Source organism: Eumetopias jubatus, unplaced genomic scaffold (assembly GCF_037043125.1).
Source record: "Eumetopias jubatus isolate StellerSeaLion01/CBP00866 unplaced genomic scaffold, mEumJub1_p1.0 scaffold_4, whole genome shotgun sequence".
NCBI classification, from domain to species: Eukaryota; Metazoa; Chordata; class Mammalia; order Carnivora; family Otariidae; genus Eumetopias; species Eumetopias jubatus.
The window spans coordinates 156,865,609-156,881,272 of record NW_028274810.1 but is presented as its reverse complement, the minus strand read 5'-3'; the positions used below and the strand labels follow the sequence as shown (position 1 = coordinate 156,881,272).

The 15,664-nt window shown below is 36.3% G+C and overlaps 1 pseudogene; it reads left to right on the top strand.

Moving 5' to 3' along the window:
- Positions 1-6,450: 6,450 nt before the first annotated feature.
- Positions 6,451-15,168, top strand: LOC148164623 (solute carrier family 7 member 12-like; annotated as a pseudogene).
- The last annotated feature ends 496 nt before the right edge of the window (positions 15,169-15,664 follow it).

Genomic DNA, 15,664 nt, shown 5'->3' with positions numbered 1-15,664 from the left:
TATCAATATATGCCTTTATCTCTTTTTGGAGAGTCCACAAAATAAGAAGGAATGCAAACATTTGACTTCTGGAGATTAATACTATTTTGATTCCATAACCTCAAGTGGACATAAATACCAGAGCTAGATGAAACTAATTCACCTGAGCATGGCCAATCACTCCCCTGGGCATATTCCAAGCTTAGTCATCTTAAGTGGGAAGAAGCTTGACAAGGAGCCAGTAACTACTGAGAATAACAGTATTCTGGCCTGCCCAGTTTCTGAAGCAGTAGAAACAAGAATAGGAATGTATTCACAATCTTCAGTTCACAAGCTAAGAAGATCTAAAATAAATCCTGCTGTTAACTGAGTGCAGAGATACTTCCTGGGTACCTCATAAGGTACCTCTAATTTATGCCTTCCAATCCCCACTACTACATCACACTCACCAGATCCCATCCCCTCTGCAATGGCTTTATTGAGGTTCCTATTTTAGCAATGCTGGATATATTATTTATTTATTATTGCATAACAAACCACCCTCAAAACTTAGTGATTTGAAGCAACAAATATTTATTATCTCATATTTTCTGTCAGGAATTTGAGAAAGCATTAGCTGGGTGGGTCTGAATCAGAGCATACCAAGATTTCAATCATGTGGGCCAGGACTACAACCATCTGAAGGCTTGACCGAAGCCAGAAGATCCTCTTCCAAGATGGCTCACTCCCATGCTTTTGACAAGAGGCTTCAGTTCCTCACCAGGTGGGTCTCCCTATAAGATGTCCTCATGACATGGCTAATGCCCCTCCCCCACAAAGAAAGGGAAAAAGAGAGAAAGAAGGGGAGAGGAAGGGACAGGAGGGGAGGGTGAACAGAAGTTTCACTGCCTTTTATAACATAATCTTGTAACTGACATACCATCTCTTTTTATGTATTCTTTCATCACACAGAACACCACAAGTATTAGCAAATATGAAAGGAAACTATACAAGAGTACTGAATACCAGGAGGCAAGGATCATTATGGACCACTTCTGAGGTTGGATACTCCAATCAGGACCTACCTGAGCTTACAGTACAAATACAACACCCATTATTATACAATTTTGTAAGCTATAAACTAAAAGACCCTACTTGCTCATTCCTCTGTCACTTGCCACTTCACTCACTGCACTCCAGCCACAACACCTATCTTTCAGTACATGAGTATACCAAATTGTTTTTCATCTAAGGGGGTTTGCATACGCTCTTCCTTCTACCTAGAATTCTCCTCCCTCTCAATCTCTGCCACTTAAATTCTCAGTTTAAATATAACTTCCTCTGAAAGGTCCTTCATGATCAAATTATGTCATCAGTGGTGTTTATAACAACAATGTTAACTGTTAATATTTACTAAGTATATCCTATATGCCAGGTACTGTTCCAAGAACTTTTTATATTCTAATACATTTAATCCTCACAACAACCCTATGAGATAGGTACTTTAATTAGCCACATTTGACAAATGAACAAACAGACATAAAGAAGTAACCTGCTTAGGGCAAGAAAGCTAGGAACCGGTGGAGGATGTGAGGAATAAAGTAACTAAAGTGTCTGAACAAGAGAAGAGGGGAATGAGAGGAGACTGGAGAAATATGAAACTGATCTTGTAAATACTCATAGACCATGTTGTGTTGATATTATTCTAAGGGCAGTAGGAAACCACTGGAGAGTTGAAAGCAGGGGATATAACTTATGATTATAGTAATAGTTGAACATTTTTAAAATATAAAGAATAATAAATATCATAAACACTCAACTTATGAAATTAAACACTACAAATATTGTTGAAGAACCCTATGCATCTCTCCCTTCTCATTTCCCCATGTGCCCCCAGAGGTAAACCTTATGTTGAATATCATTATATTTTTATTACATATGTACATATTTATACTTAATATATGACATTTGTTTTTAATATTTTAACATTATATAGTTATATGTTACATATTATATATTGTGCAAGTTGCCTTTTTTGTTAAATTTTATGTTTTTTAAACATACACATGTTAACACTAATCTTGAGTTCATTCATATTGACCACTTGGCTATACTGCATCATGTAAATGTAACAAAATTTATATTTTCATTCTCTTATTGATGGACAGTTACACGCTTTAAAATTTTTACAGTGACAACACTGCTATAACCATTCTTTTACACTGATCTCTATAAGGTAGGTCCTAGATATAAAAGGATTTAAAAACAATAGAAAGGGGAAAGAAAAGATACCAAAGTTGTCATTATCTATGAACGAAATCATTATCAATATTTTAATATCATTAAGCAAATAGTTATTAAGCAGTAAAGTTGAATTTAAGATTACTTAATTATACACCAACATAAAATGGTAAGAAAAGGATTAAATTTACAAGTGAATTTTTAGAATTTGCAAATGAAGGTTTAGAATTTAAAAGCAAAAATAAACATGATGTACTTAAGCCTAAATTTAACAACAACAAAAAGACATTAAAAGATTTACTCTTAGAATATTCCATCTTTTCCTGGAGAATGGATCAGGAAAAAACAGGGGCTTAAAGCAGGAAGATAAGAGTTTTTTGCCATTACCTAAAAGAAAAATGATAGTGGCTCAGACCAAGATACTTGTAGTAGAATCAGGCATATGATCAGAAATAGATATGATTTGGAAATAGAATCAAGAAGACTTGGTGAGGGATTGGATGTAGAGAGTAAAGGAAAGTATCAAAGCTATTTGGACAGTTTAATCAATTGGGCATGAGAATGAAATTTACTGAGGCTTGAGATGAAGAGACTTACACTTTCAGCTTGTATCAAAACAATCGTCCCACCAAAAGCAATAAGAAGCTGTACTCAATATAAAAATGTCTATTTGAAAGAACTAGAAATAAATCAAAGCAGCAAGGGCTTAAGGAGTCAGAGTCCTAGAGAAAAAGAAAACCTAGAGAGGTGAACCGGACATTTAGCGTCACCTTTCCCCTAGAAGCATTTGACAACATGTAACTGGTGAACTAGAAGTACATCAAAATAAAATACCTAGAAAGAAGCATGGAAAGAGAAATAAAAGATGGAAAATACAGAAAATAGAATAAACATGTATGATATGTGCAAAGACTACTATACTTTTGAAATATAATTTCACATCCATCAGATCAGCAAAAACTTTAAGTCTGACCATACTGTGTTGGCAAAGAAGTGAAATTTGAAGCCATCTAATAAAACAGCAGTACTGTGTAACCCAGCAATTCCACTCCTTATGAATTTCCTAGAGAAACTCAAACATGTATCTAAGAATAAATTGTAAAGGATATTCACTGCTGCATTGAATTTAATAGTGAACAAATGCTCTCCAAAAGCCAAATGTATATATTTGTGCAATAGAAAACTGTAAAGGCAACTCCAATCTTCCAGGGCCAGGCCCACACACCTTGGCCAGTCTTATTCCTATCCACCTCTCACAACCCCACATCCAATCCAGCAGCAGTTGTGTGGTGTCTACTTTCAAAATATATGAATATTCAATCACTGCAAACCTCCAGTGCCAATATTCCTGCCCCTAAGCTTAAATACTTGCAAATCCTATATACTTGGACTGGCCCATGTCCGGCTCTCTTTCATGAGTGAAGCTCTAGTTCAAAAATCATAAGCTATACAAGAAATAATCCAGACAGCCAGCTACAGCATGCTTAAGAACATCCTTCCATCAGGAATTAGTAAATAGAAATATCGGCAAGATACTCATTTATCTCCAATTGCAGTAAGTTTAATTAAGGGTAAAAGTTTTCTCAAGTGTGTCTGTGCTTAGGAAAATATTATCTATTAACTGTTAACCTTTTCATTCCATACAAACACCACCATTACCACCACCACTATCATCACTCATCAGTCATCACCATCTGACATATTATACATATGTGTTCATGTGTTTACTTCTCTTTCCCCTAAGATACAAAAGTATTTCTGTCTGTCCTGACTACAATACAAAAAGGTCTTTGCCTGCTATGAGCTTTGCACATAGTTAAGTGCTCAATAAATTTTTGTTGAATGAAATAAACAATAGACCAAAACAAAAACAAATCACAAATTAATTTTTCTGTGCTTTATCCTGTGACAAATAATGGGTGACTGAATGTTATGAGTTAATAAAAAAATTGGATGTATTAAAAAATATTGGATGTATTAACACTTACATAGTGACACAAGCTACACACGTGATTTAGAGACTGTAATGGCCTAAATAAATACATTTATTAAAATTGTATTTCCCTTAAAAGTGAGAAGTCATTTGTCTTGTAGCTTTCAATTTTTTTCTTTATCTTTGGTGGTCAGAAGTTTATGATTTTGGGGGGATGGATTTCTTTGGATTTATCATGTTTAGGACTCATTCAGTGTCTTATACATGCAGCTTTATATCTTTTGACAAAGTTGGGAAGTTTTCAACTGTTATTTCTTTGAATATTTTTCAGGCCTACCCTCTTTCTCCTCTTTTCTGGAACTCCAATGACACAAGTGTTAGATCTTGTGTTATATTCCCACAAAAATCACTGATACTATTTTTTTTTAAGTTCATTTTCTTTCTATTGTCAAAGTGAGTATTTCTACTACTCTATTTTCAAGTTCACTGATTCTTTCCTTGTGTTTTCCATTGAGTTTTTAATTTATTATATTTTTCAGTTCTAAAATTTCCTTTTGGTTTCTCTTTATATATTCTATTTCTTTCCTGGATCTTTCTCTTTTTTCATTTCTTTCAAGCATGTTTGCACAAGTTTATTGAAGAATTTTTATGATGGCTACTTTAAAATCCTTGCCAGATAATTCCAGAATCTGGGTCATCTCAATATTGGTGTCTGTTGTCTTTCCTCATTCAAGTGGAAATTTTCCAGTTTCTTGGTATAATGAATGATTTTCTATTGTATCCTGGACATTTTGGATATTATATTATTAAATTTGAGATCTTACCCTGGACCTGGAAGCTCCTAAATATACTTATTAATAGACTGGTTTATATCTATAGGGACAATATCGATATCTAATTATAGTAAAAAAATGAGTGCTTCCACAAAATAATTTCATTATATACAACCTAATCTATACTGCTAAGATGGCTGAAATGACCTCTGCCTCCTGGTATGAATGCCCTAAAGTAATCCCCTCCCCTTAAGTGTGGGCAGGACTTGTGAATTCTTATTTCCAATGCATAGAATACAGCAAAAGTGAAGGGATGTCACTTCCAAGACTTTTGTCTTCTTATCACTCTCTTCTTTGACGGAACAAGCAAGATGCCACACTCTGATTTGCCCTATGAGGAGTCCCACATAGGAAGAATGAAGGAAGCCTCCAGGCAATAGCTTAAGAGAGACTGAGGCCCTTGGTCCAAAAGCCTGCAATAAACTGAATCACAATTGTATGAGTGAACTTGGAAGTGAATCCTTCCCCAGAGGAGCCTTGAGATGACTGCAGTTCTAGCCAACAGATGATTGAAGCCTTATGAGAGACTTAAAGCTAAAGGTCCCAGCTACCAGCATCCAAGTTTCTGACCCACAGAAACTGAGAGAATGTTTTTCAGGGCACTAAATTTTGGGGCAAGTGTTAGGCAGCAGTATACACAAATGCAATTAAGCCATTCAGGTCAATACTCCAATGGATGTTTCACATAGGTTCCATGGAAATGACTCTATGATAAAATGAAATTATTACCCTAATTTTACACATGAGGAAATATGGACTCGAAGAAATAAAACAATTTACTAAAAATCATGCAGCTACTAAGTATCAGATGTGGGATTCAAAACTTGGCTTACTTAAACTTTACATTTTTTACATTAAACTACAGTTCCTCTCTTTGGAATACACCTTCAAAAGTATTGGCCCAGAGTTATATAATATCAATGTTATACCTCCAAAGGAAAAAAATCTCTGCCCAAAACTTAAATCTTTCTTTCTTAATTAGCTGTGACTAAGTTGTTTAGTGGCTTATGTGATTTTTTAGGACAGATTTATTGAGATATAATTCATGTACCAAACAATTCATCCCTTTAAATTGTACACTTGGATGGAGTTTTTTGTTATATTACATTAATAATTTTTTAACTTGTGGTAAAATATATATAACATAAAATTTGCCATTTTGACCACTTTTAAGTGTACAATTCAATGGCATTAATTATATTTACAATGTTGTGCAACCATCACCAGGCATATTTGAAATTTTAAATAATTAACATGTGAAACATTTTAACTCTGGAACTCTCTCAGAGAGTTCACAAAATCTTAGAACAATTCACAAGTTAATCATTTCTAAAACAGAGTTAAGTGCAATAAAATGCTTATGTAAGGATGATGGCTAAATCAACAAAGCATGCTGCAGAAGAATCATGGGGCAAATGTATAAAACTAAGCAATCCACATGCAATTTATAGATTATTTTTCAGGATTAAAAAAAAGGAAAAAAGCATGCAACTCCTGAGGGCAACAGGATTTTTCCATGGAAATATTTTATTATTTTGTGTCACAACAGGTGCACAAAATTTGTGTCTCCCAAAGGGATATTAAAATATTCCTCACTGAACATAGCTGTTTCCCTGAGTATTTAGGTTGCTTGTGCTGTTCGGCCTACGTTCACTGCCCTGTCTTGCAGAGTTGGGGATAACCTTCCCTAGAAGTGGAGCACCTTACTATTTCCTCAAAAGATCTCTTGGATCCTCTGTTGCTTTCCTCAGTCTTTAGACCAAACTTTTTACTTATCCCTTAGGAATAGTTACTCAAAGCTTGATAATATCTAACCAATTCAGCCTTTCTATACCAGGTGCCCAGCCCCAGAGCTACTCAAGGAATGTCTAGCTTTGGCTATTTTGTGGTCATTGGGACTTCTTAATACTAAAGGGGTACTAACAGTGGCTTGGTTTCAAACTATCAGTATTTTGGTGAAAATGGCTGTCCTCTGCTTCATTTCCCTTACTGGGATCATGCTGTTAGGGATTGGGAAAAAGGAGAATATGGCCAGGTTTGAGAATGCTTTCGATGCTGAACTTCCTGGTGCCTCACAGATTGCAGAAGCCTTACTTCAAGGATTGTTTGCATATTCTGGTACATCAATTCTGATCAACATAGCCAGTAAATTTATCTCTGAAATACTTTTGTAGCAGGCATAAAGTTTTGTCTACAACTCTGTAGAAAAAGATCTAGCTGATTCATTTGTTTTTTGGAGTCAAATTTAATCTTCCCTGCACTAGTTGGATGTATAACAGTTTAGTCATCATTAAGGCTCAGTGTATAATCATTTACATAGGAAATGTGGAATTTAGTATTCTTCAGGTCATGTCCCTTATTCAAAACTTGGGAATTTTATAAAGTTTTCAAAAGAAAATTAAGACCAGACTCAGACTTTACTGCATTTTATTCTAGCATTTTTTCCAAAACATTTTAAGTATCAATTATGTAAGAAATATATTATCTATTTTTAAAAAATAAAACTATCACAGATATTATATAATATATATAGAGAGAGAGAAAGAGATTTTACTTATAGTATAAGTTCAGAATCATAATTTTTAACAAAATGGCTCAAAATAGTAAGAATCTAAGCTTTCAGGCAAAATCTGTGTGGGACCAATGCAGAACCAGACCAAGCAGATGAGGAAGCAACAGATACATCAATAATACTTTCTCCTCCTTTTCATTACAAAGAACTCTTCAAAAGTCCCACAGTATTTCCTTTTCTGATGAGTTTGTGTTTTTCAGGAGAGATAAGAATCCTGGTGAGAATATTCCCAAATCTCTGATTACTGTTCTTCCCGTGATGGCTGTGATTTACATATTGGTGAATATATCCTACCTGGCAGTTTTGACCCCTCAGGAAATCATCTCTGCAGGTATGAATGTGTTTAGACAAAGAGGAACTAGTCACTACTACTACCTACCCTCAATAAACATGAATTCCGGTGTACTGTAGATATGTTTGATACACCCATAAGAATATAAACATGATGTGTTCATGCTTTGGTTTTTATAAGGAGAGGAAAAAATAATCATCTAAACAATCTATAAAGAAGGGGCACATGCTAAGGACTAAGGTCTAAGGATAGTAAAATGTGATAGCAAGAATTAGAAAGAGAAAAAAGAGGAGGAGAGGGCCATGGAAGAGAAAGGGGAATGAGATGAGGAGAAACAGGAAGAAGCTCAGCAAGAAAGCAGAGATACTTTGTTAGAAGAATTTCCACCCTTAGGGTATACCCCAATACCTATCCTCAAAGTAACTGTTTGGAATAGTCAGTACATTCTTCATTTTGTAGATAGGGAAACTGCAGCTCAGGGAAGTTAAATAATGGACAGAGTTAAGATTCAAAACTGGGTCTCCATCATGTACTTCTCAGTGTAAGAGATTGCATCTTGTCCGGGTTACTGAAGGTAATGGGTTGTAAATGTGGACAGCAAGTTGCAAGACCTGATCTTCAAAAAAAATACTCTTCCCAATTCCATTAAATATGGTGCTCAAAGGTACACACCTAGTAATTGACAGACCCAAACCCAGGTGGTCCAAATCCAAAACCCATGTTTTCTTTATTTTTTTATTTTTTAAGATTTTATTCACCTATTTGACAGAGAGAGACAGCGAGAGAGGGAACACAAGCAGGGGGAGTGGGAGAGGGAGAAGCAGGCTTCTCGCTGAGCAGGGAACCCAATGCGGGGCTCGATTCCAAGACCCTGGGATCATGACCTGAGCCAAAGGCAGATGCTTAACTGAGTGAGACACTCAGGTGCCCCAAAACCCATGTTTCCAACCACCACTCTAAAATGCCTCAATACAAACAAACCAAATCAAAGCAGCACCATCACTAGCAGGGACTATTAGCAATGCAAGTAATAGTATGAATACATATTAATATATATCAGATAATAAGTTACATTAAAAAATAATCATATAAGAGACACACACAGATGTGACTAAATAAAGATACAACAAAAGGTTAATAGTAAATGGTGTCACAGTTTTATTTCCTTTTTTATATTGTTCATATTTTCCATGATTAGCATGTTATACATAGGATCAGAAAAATATCAGTTTTGTAATGCCAAATAATAATATTTCCACAGAATCAAGTGATAAATTTTCATGAAAACACCAAGTCTTTAAGAAAATGCTAAATTGGGGCACCTGAATAGCTCAGTCAGTTAAGTGTCTGCCTTCAGCTCAAATCATGATCCCAGGGTCCTGGGATCGAGCCTGGCATCGGGCTCCCTGCTTGGTGGGAAGCCTGCTTCTCCCTCCCCCTTCTTGTGTTCCCTCTCTCGCTGTATCTCTCTCTGTCAAATAAATAAATAAAATCTTTAAAAAAAAAAATCCAATCCTGTCACTCCCCTGCTTGAATACTCTCCTGTCTTGTGTTCTTGCAATTCCTCCCAACATCACTCTCACAACTGCTGCAACCACCCCATCACCACCTTCCTTCACCAAATACCAACTTCTAAGCTGACCATCACAGGTTCTCTTAAGATCTGCATTAAGCCTAACTTTCTAGCCTCACCTCTTGATTTCTCATGTGTACACACAGCCTCACCACACATCAGCCTTTCTAAACAACTTACCATTTCCAGAATAGACACTATTCTCTCTGCCTCCCCCACAATGCCACTTCACCAGCCTGACTTAGATGCCTACCTTAGGATTGATATCACACTAGTAACATTGAGTCTAAGTTCAATATCCTTTGAACCCTGACCCTGACAAGGACCTCCTAAATCCCATGCAAAAGCTAGTCTTAGAAGGTTTGAAATGCAGTTTAAAATCATGGAGTATAGTGAATAAATTTAGAATACAATTGCAATCATCTCTCCACGAATTTTAGGATTGTTAACATTATTAATAACAAGTTCTCTAAATTTTAAAACAGAAATTATCTATAGAAACAAAGCTTAATACTTCTAATTTTGCAAATAAATAGATGTAAAACTGTAGATGTGTAAGCACTTGTGAATGAAAAAAGAAGGAAAAGAACTGAACTATTAATTCATCAAATTATCACTGAAAAAGACCAGCACATCATAGGTAGTAAGATAATGCAATTATATCATACAATTTTGAACTCCACTTTAATTATAATCCAAAGTCAATAATTTTGGAGAAATTCTGCAGCACATTTGATACCCTTATAATTTGTTTTGTTTCTAGTATCAGTTATTTGTCTTAATTAAGCATATAATATTTACCCCCATTGAAAATCTTTTCCTTTTTTATTTTTAATTATAGTATTTATAACTGTATCTTTTATCTATTGTTGAGAAACCAGCCTGCCCAAATGTACCAGCTCACATCCACCACTTATTTGGTTCACAATTCTGCAAGTTGGCAACTTATGCTGGGTTCAGCGAGGCAGTTCTGGTTGTCTGCTGGAGTCATACATATGTCTGCTGTCCCCTGCAGTTTAAGTAAACAGCTGTATTGAGGTTGGCCATGCTTTCCTGTTTCTTTGGGGCTTCTGTTGGTAGGACAGTTAGAGTCATTTGAGAAGCAAATGCCAGGGGCACCTGGCTGGCTCAGTCAGTACAGCATGGAACTCTTGATACTGGGCTTGTGAGTTCAAGCCCCACACTAGGTGTAGAGATTACTTAAAAATAAAATCTTAGGGGCGCCTCAGTGGCTCAGTCGGTTAAGCATCTGCCTTCTGCTCAGGTCATGACCCCAGGGTCCTGGGATCGAGCCCTGCATCAGGCTCCCTGCTCAGTGGGGAGCCTGCTTCTCCCTCTCCTTCTCCCTCTGCGCTCTAATTCTCTCTCTTGCTCACTCTCTCTCTCAAATAAATAAAAGAAAAAAATTTTTAAATAAATAAATTAAAAAATAAATAAATAAAATTTTAAAAGGGGCACCTGGGTGGCTCTGTTGGTTAAGTGTCGGCCTTCAGCTCAGGTCATGATCCTGAGGTCCTGGAATCAGGCTCCGCTCTCCAGGGGAGTCTGCTTCTCCTTCTCCCTCTGCCCTTCCCCATGCTCATGCGTACTCTCTCTCTCACACACAAATAAATAAATGAAATCTTAAGAAAGAAAGGTCAAAAACGTTAGAGAAGCAAATACCAAGAAATAATTAAATGTGCAAAGATTTTATTAAGAGAAATGCTTGCATTAGAGAAACCAAGAAGGAAGCCAGGTAAGGTGAGGAGAGCCTTGGGACCACAATGCAAGTTTAATCCAAGTGAAGAAGAAAAAGAGGGAAGGATAGGTAAAAATACCATAGACTGATATATAGTAAAGGGAAGGTTTGGCACATCTGCTGGGGAGCCCTTTAGCCAAAGTTGGCCATCACATACATGAGTACTTCTTAGTATCTCTACCTCACAGTCATTAGCTGGGAACAACCTGTAAGGGCATGGCTTTGGTAGAAATGCCACAATAGATTTCATTGTGCAGTAGCTGGGGCTATATATGATAGGTTTACTTAAACTAAGGTACGAGGACCCCAATCTACCTAGACCTTATAAGGTAAATCAAGATAAACATGTTAATATTAAATCTTTACTCTCTTTCTAGGAACATAATTTTTTTAATCTATAGAGGATGCTTCTAATCAATTTTGAGTCAAATTTATGAAACATCTGATCTGGACCTGCATGTCCCAGTTTACTGATGTATAATTGACTGTAAGATCTACTTTTGGCTTGATTTTTAAGGAGTAAAAGGTCAAAATTAATTCTCTACAAGGAAGATAGATGTTATCATTTTTGTTATCTTCCAGGAACTAGATAATAATGTTTTTGAGAGGGGGGTAATATTAGCCCAACTCAAAATCATCCCTTCAGCGCACAACCCAACATAGGTGATGTGGAATTCCGTTCTTGATTGTGTCCTTGATAGAGTCCTCGTTCTCTATAAGATGTTAATCTAAGCTTCAGTGTGGGTGATTATAAAATTGTAAATCTGAACTTAAGAAAAAATCACTATCTTCTAGGTAATGTCAGTAGGGCCACTGTAGGCTCCTAGAGTATCTTTGTGCAAAATATAAAAAATGCACCCCCTCCTCTAGGCGGACCATAGCTCTATGCCCAGCACAGAGCCTAGTGAGGAGAGCACAAGCTAAATATCAACCCCCTTCTGCCCCCTCACATGGGAGCACTTGTGTATGTAATGACTACCTAAGCAATCATGTGTATTAGAAATAAGGTCAGACTCATTTGAAAAGACCAGTCTGACAATAGTGTAGAGAGTGAATTAGGAGATATGAGTAAAGTCAGGCCAAAGAGCCTGCAGTGGTTCACTTAGTCACCCTGTTTAACTCAAGAGAATTCAAAAACTCAGAGATTAAATAATTATCCTAGCTAGAAGGAGCAGGACTGGAATTTAAACCAGGCATTCTGATTCCAGAGCCCATATTTCTGTTATATTTACTAAAAGAAGACTGGTGAATATTTTATTCTGTAAGAACCTACTAAGGAAATTTTTTCTGATCTTAGCATCAAGAATACTTGGGCCTCTCCTAAATAACAGATTTTGCTTATACTTTATGATGACCTGCTCTCAGAATCTATATGAGGCTTTGTGGCATGCATTTTGTGAACCAAATTCATTCTTTATCTATGTTTATTTCTCTATTTCTCTTTCTTATTTCCTTTATTTTGTCTTGGTATAATGTAAGCCATACCTTGCTATGATGTAAATCCTAAGAGGTTTCAAATAGTCTGTTTTATTCTTTAATCATATCATAAATATAATCAAAATAGCCCATTTAAGATACTTTCTGGCTGTGGGGATTGTGCAGAAAGTAAAACAAGAGTCCCATATTTCATTCCAGGGACCATAATAACCACTGAGTGTGCTTTTTGAAATCTGAATTCCCAGACTCACCCTTGGAGATTCTAATTCAGTAGGTGTCAGTTGGGTCCTAGGAATCTATATGTTTATCAATTATCTTGGGGGTTCTTATGCAGAGAGGTCCACTGACCATATTTAAGAAACACTAGTCTAGATAATCCTGACATTCTTCTCTTCAAAATGTCTCCTTCTTTGGCCATGCCTCCTGTTGAAGAAAGTGAATGATAATATCTTGGACTTGAGTCATCCATTTACTCAACAAATATGAGGTAACTATCTGCCGTGTTTCAGGTACTCTACTATGCAGTTCAGAGAAATAAAAATGAATTTTTCAATCAAGAAGTATAAGAAATGTGTACAAATCACTGTTACAAAGTTAATTTAGAAAGGCCATTTTGTTGAGCACATTCTACTAAAGTACCTTTTATGCAATTCTCAAGAAGACCTCAAAAGATCAGCATTAGATAAAACCTCATTTTGCAAATGGGTCTGAGAGGACCCAATTTTTCCCCCAACATCCAAGACTTAATAGTTAAATGGTAACAATACAGGTATATCATAAGTATTTTATTAAAAACCTCTGAACACACTTATCTTGTAGTACCCACCAGCCCACCATGTAGCTTCCTTCAGTTGAGACAGGGTACAGGGCTACAAGAGTCTCACTGTGCAGTGACAGCAACTGTGGGAGCTGGTGGTGAAAGCCCCACAGGACTGGCAGTTCAGGGCCTCCCTCTGGCTCCTTTCTGGAAATGGTTCTGAGGACCAGATTAATTAAATAGCTCAAAGTTATACAACTGGACAGTAGCACTAAGCTCCCTGGAGAGGAATCTTCTTTATTTGTCCTAAATACTTCTGTATCCCTGGTATCGAAATGGCACATAGGAATTCAGTGAATATTTCTTGAAGGAATGAACAACTAAGATAGCAGAGCTTGGGGGCACCTGGGTGGCTCAGTTGGTTAAGCCTCTGACTTTTCAGCTCAGGTCATGATCTCGGTGTCCTGGGATCAGGCTCTGCTCTCAGCAGGGAGTCTGCTTCTCCCTCTCCTCCTTCTGACCCTCCCCTGACTCGTGCTCTCTCTCTCTCTCTCTCAAATAAATAAATAACATATTTTTTAAAAAGATAGCAAAGCTTGCATTTCCAACCAGACTTTTCTGATTCCAATGTTTCTGTTTTTTGTATTAGTTAATAGTGCTACTCCAGGAAAAACTGGCACATGGCCGATTAAAGAAGCATTATAACAAGGGGTGCCTGGGAGGCTCAGTTGTTAGGTGTCTGCCTTCAGCTTAGGTCATGGTCCCGGGGTCCTGGGATCGAGCCCCGCATCGGGCTCTCTGCTTGGCAGGAGGCCTGCTTCTCCCTTTCCCACTCCCCTCTTTGTGTTCACTCTCTGTCAAATATATAAATAAATTCTTTTTTAAAAAAAGAAGCATTATAAACAAATATTACAGTTATGCCATGCATGGCTAGTTTCCAAATTCCCAAAAATAAGCAAGCTTCAATGACTAATACTAGTATGACATAGTTAATTTTTTATTTTTGACAAATATTTCTTATAATGTATGTTTTTTCCTATGCCAGAAAATAAAGTACTGATTTTAGTAAATAATTGACAATACCTGATCAATAGAGTATATGGAATAAATATAAATAAATAAATAAATACAGTTCCACCTTTTTACAATCATTTAGTCTGCCACTGATTTACTTTCCATAATATAATACTGAGACTGTCTTTTTAAATATATGTAAAAATATATTTGCAATTTTCTCCCTAGTGTTTGGAAATATTTGTTCCAAATAGAAAAGGAATGTTCTTATATTGTTTATAGAAACTTTTTTAAAGATTTTATTTATTTATTTATTTGAGAGAGAAAGAGAGAGAGAGAGTAACAGTATGAGAGGGGAGAGGGTAAGAGGGAGAAGCAGGCTCCCTGCTAAGCAGGAAGCCCGATGTGGGACTCGATCCCAGGACTCTGGGATCAAGACCTGAGCCAGAGGTAGTCACTTAACCAACTGAGCCACCCAGGTGCCCCTGTTTATAGAAATTTTGAGGAAAAAGTCATCACTAATCTTAATCTTTTTTTTTTTAACTTTCAGGTGTGTTTGCCATTTGTATTGGGATCCACAGCTATATCTTTGTTTCTAATTTTGACACCAATGATTCAGTCTCCTACAGTAGAGTATATCTATGGGTTTATCTTTATTTTTAGTGGACTTCTGTGTTACTGGCTTCATGTTAACCTTAATCAACATTGTTTTGACAAAATCATTCGTAATTTACAATTAGTATTTAATGTTTCACCACCTGAAGACCAGGATGATGGTATTTCAACAGGAGAAAAACATCTTGAAGAAATCTTTTTGTAAATAAGAAACCTTAAATGGTTAATGAATGAGTACATTTTTAAAGATAATCTTTGCTTTAAAGTGTATACACTCATATACACAAAACCTCCCTCCGCCTGCCCAATCCCCAACTACATATATCGAATCCATCCCCCCAGCTACGTATTTAAATTCTTTACAATTCAAATTATTTTGCTTGTAATTGAAGCCCAAGTTCCTAGTACACAACATGTTTTTCACCACTTTCCTTCAGGTCAAAAATTTGAAATGAAAACACACACATACACACAACAGATTAAAGGGTATAATACACCTACTTCTGTCTGTAGAAAGAAATTAATATACACCTGAAATTAATATAATGTTATGTGTCAATTATATCTCAAATAAATAAATAAACAACCAAACAAACAAAATCAGAGTCACTGTCAGGAAGACAAGTTCATGGGTAAACAGTGCCTAGCAGATATTAAGAAGCACCCACAAAAAAAAAAAAGGCAATAGTCTAAGTCCGAAA